Source organism: Trachypithecus francoisi, unplaced genomic scaffold (genome assembly GCF_009764315.1).
Source record: "Trachypithecus francoisi isolate TF-2019V2 unplaced genomic scaffold, Tfra_2.0 Lachesis_group8, whole genome shotgun sequence".
Classification (NCBI taxonomy): Eukaryota; Metazoa; Chordata; class Mammalia; order Primates; family Cercopithecidae; genus Trachypithecus; species Trachypithecus francoisi.
This window is the reverse complement of record NW_022681473.1, coordinates 82,154,795-82,158,866: the sequence shown is the minus strand read 5'-3', so window position 1 is coordinate 82,158,866 and position 4,072 is coordinate 82,154,795. Positions and strand designations below refer to the sequence as shown.

Below are 4,072 nucleotides of genomic sequence, written 5' to 3'. Positions count from 1 at the left end.
TATACTGAAAACATACTAAAAGTGGTCAAAAGTATTTTTCAAGACTGAGTACACTGATAATATCTATAATATCTATGTGCCTACTTGGTATATCCCTGAGTTTCTGCAAAGAAAGTTCTTAAACTTTTAGCTATATGAACAGCATACAAAAAAAATTACTCCTGCTTAAATCTTTTTTTTTTTTTTTTTTGAGACAGAGTCTCACTCTGTCACCCAGGCTGGAGTGCTGTGGCTGGATCTCAGCTCACTGCAAGCTCCACCTCCTGGGTTCATACCATTCTCCTGCCTCAGCCTCCCGGGTAGTTGGGACTACAGGTGCCGCCACCTCGCCCGGCTAGTTTTTTGTAGTTTTTAGTAGAGACGGGGTTTGATCGTGTTAGCTGGGATGGTCTCGATCTCCTGACCTCGTGATCCGCCCATCTCGGCCTCCCAAAGTGCTGGGATTACAGGCTTGAGCCACCGCGCCCGGCTTTTTTTTTTTATCTTATTTTTCCAAAATTTCAGTTTATTTTGAGGAATAGGTACTAAAATATATATGAAATTACTGCAAAGAGTAAATTAAAAATATTTTAGTTACATAGAGTGTTTTTTGTGTGTTTTCCATGTGGAAATTAAAAGGGCAAGATTCATAGTAAATTCACTTGATTGAGCAAAGTTCCTTCACTCATGAAAAGCAGTCTTGGTGTAGAATAGTATATACTTTGGATAATTAGAAAGAAAGAGGCAAGACAGTGGAGCCTGGTGAGCTACAGGGAGGGCTTGTGACTCTAAAGCCCAATCTTTACCTCCCAAACACAGGGAAAAAGGTAGGTTTGCATTCTGTAATTACAGTGTGGGATTTACAAATGCTCTGATGAGTGCTAGAGTGTAACATGTTTCCTGATGAGGATCAGAAATCAAGTTACCCTGGAGGAATTTGGTTTTGTTTTTAAGCAGATGTTCACAGGGCTGCAATCTTTATTAAACAACAGCACCAGGGAAATGTTACAGACAAGAATGCTTCCTGTCCATCACAGTTTAGATTGGTTTGGCAAAGGATTAGTAATGATTTGGAAAATTCCAGAACTAGTTTGATAACAGAATTTTAAGAACACTTTATGCTGAGGCCAGAAAGGCGACTTTGAACCTCTGAGGGCAGTCAGTTACCCACCCCAACTACATATGTTTTATTTAGGACACTGTCCTAAGCCTTTGGAGAAATGCATAAACAATTTATAAGAGAGTCTATGCTCCAAAAGATCTTGCAATTTAGTTGGGGAAAGAATACAGAGACGTATGAAAAATAAATGGAACAAGGCAATATAGGTAAAGTGCCCAATGTAAGGTAGGAAGAGTAAAGGTTAAAGAAAAAATTGTGTATGACTTAGGATTCTTTAACTCAAATCAACAGAAAAATGCTCTTGAAAACTTGAGAAAAAGATAATTTATTCAAAGACTTTTAGGAACTGCCAGGAATTCTTAAGAGTCTTGCTTGGAGACCTGGGGACACCAAACTTGGAGGACCTAGGAAGCAGGTTTGCAGGAGCCATCTGGAAGATGGAGGTGCTATCAGTCCTGGGATTTGAAGAAATATTAAATGTTAGATCACTCAAAGTTGGGGAAATTAGGTGATTTTTAGAAATCCCACCATAGATGTAGAGACGATGTTTATAGCATGCTTGGGGACAATGCATAGATTATTTTGCTTGGAATGAAGGCTATATGCATAAGTAAAGAGATCAAGCTGGAAAAAATAAGTGGGAATTCATTTATGAAAGGCCTTGCTGACATTGTGACTCTATCTTGCTGGCAGTGAGAACTAGTTGGGATGTTTAGCAAGAGTGTAACATGGTAAAAGCAATGTTATAACCCTATTCCCTACAATGATAAGAGGTCAGAGAAAATGGCCACTCCTTTATTTCAAGTATTTTGAATTCAGTATGTAGATGGCCTTTTCCTGAACTACTTAAACTTCTTTGCAGTAGTCTTCATCATTATTTCTGTAGGTGAGTGTTTCTCAAAAGGGCTTGCAAAGGCTACCTAAGTATCAGAAGTGATTGGGGACACTTGCTAACATGTACCTTCCCAGGACCCTACTGAATCAGAATCCCCCCCTCCACCTTTTTTTGGAAAAAAAAATGTATTATTTTAGTTATTTTTATGTACAGAAAACTCAACAGTGTACATTTAACCCAGTTTAGTAGCAAGTTCTTTAGCCTTTGCCTTTTCCAACTTGGCAATGCAAGCCACAGACTTGGGACCCGGGATATTGCCTCCCCAGTGAGAAAGGTTCTCATAATATCTGTCATTGTAATTGGTACAGATGGCTTCTACCAGCATAGCCAATGCTCCTTTGTCTTTTTCTGAAGTCAACAGTGGTGCAGGTCTTCCTGTGGGCTAGTAGACATCCCACTCTTGCCTTTCCCTTGGTAATGCAGTGAAGGGCCCCCATCTCACAACACAGGGCAGTCAGGAAGACAATCAGCTCGATGGAATCCACTTCGTGTGCAGTCACCACCAGCTGAGCCTTCTTGTGGTCCTGCAAGGTGGTCACAGTTTTAACCCCTGCTTGAAGGACAGTTGGTTTTTTAGTGGGGACAGCCCCTTTGCTGGCAGCTTTCTTCTCAGCCAAGGCCAACAGGTTCTGCTTCTTCTCTTGCTTTGTCTTTGATCTGTACCCATGGGTCAGCTTAAGTAGTCAGTAGCTATTTGGCAGTTCAGGGCCTGGGTGAACAGGTTGATCGCAGGAGGCACTTTCAGCTGCTTATAGAGGATAGCTCTTTGCCAGCTGCAACGTGATATAGTGGGGCTATTTGACAAAGCAGGCGAGGTCCCTTTTGTGCTGGATGTCTTGTCCAATGCCAAAATTCTTTGACTTTTCTCAAACAGGAATTCACCCCTTTCTTCACAACAGCAGGGACTGAGCCACCTTCTTTCCCTTGCCCCTCTTTCCTTTCGGCATCTTGGGTGGTGGGAGGAGAGAGCAAGTCAGAATCTTTGGGAGTGGGGAGCAGGAATCTGCATTTTCAACAAGTCCCCTAATGATTCTTCTATGCACTGATATTCAAAACCCACCACCTTAAGGGATGCTTAAATGGACAAGACAGGTGCAAAGCAAGGGTAAGATCCCTTTTCTCTACTTTCCTTCTTCCTCTTCTCCTCCTTTCATTCTCCATATTTTGCTCTTCTTCCTCTGCCTTCTGTCTCTCACCTAATAAACACTCTACTCACTGGGGACCCATTGTATGAAAAATACTACCAAATTATTTATGGACATTGGAGACTTAAAGACATACCTGAAGAGATTTAAATATGTGTGTTCAAAATATGCATTGGCAGAAAATCAGTGCTATTTTAGGGGAAGCCTTTTATGGACTAGATGTTTAGCATTTGCTTTAAGTGAAGCTCACTTGGATTTGCAACCTTGATAGTATCTGAATTAGAAAGATCTGGGGATTTTAAGCTGGTGGTTAAAACACAGCTTCTGGTGAAAAAACAAATGGCAAGAAGCAGAGTAACAGAGGCTCCTTCAGATCAACTGAGAATGTCAGTATGAGGGTGTAGGGCCACTGATGAGTGGTTAGTAATGCTTGGATTGACTCTCCCCTGTTGTCCACTGCTCTTGTTTAAAATGTCATAAAGGAAACAATATTTATTTACCCACACACTATGCACTGGCATGGCATTGAAACTGCCTTTGCAAAATTATGACAGTAAGAGATCTGACAGGGCTAACTCCATCTTGCTTCTGGCCTCACAGGTTGGCTATCTTTGCTCTTTCCTGGGTGTGGGCCAAGCTAATTTCGGGAGAATTTAGTTTACAGTTTAAATAATAACAGCATTTCCCCCAAACTGAACTGTTCTTGTAAAACTAATGAAAGGCCACCAAGTTAGGAGGATGAAAGGGGTTTGAATTCTAGTAATTACCAGCCATTATTCCGGAAGTCGTAAGATTTGCAACTTTCCCAATTACTCCTGCAGATAACATTACTACTGTAGAATGGAAGATTGGCCTTTTGAGATGTCTTTTCAGGTTTTTGCATTTCTGACAACTGTACAGCCCCACTCAGACCTGCCAACCTTTCCTGTGGCC

The 4,072-nt window shown here is 41.3% G+C and overlaps 1 pseudogene; it reads right to left on the bottom strand.

Annotated features, from left to right (window-relative positions):
* Positions 1-2,166: 2,166 nt before the first annotated feature.
* LOC117081535 lies at positions 2,167-3,065 on the bottom strand (annotated as a pseudogene).
* Between the last annotated feature and the right edge of the window lie 1,007 nt (positions 3,066-4,072).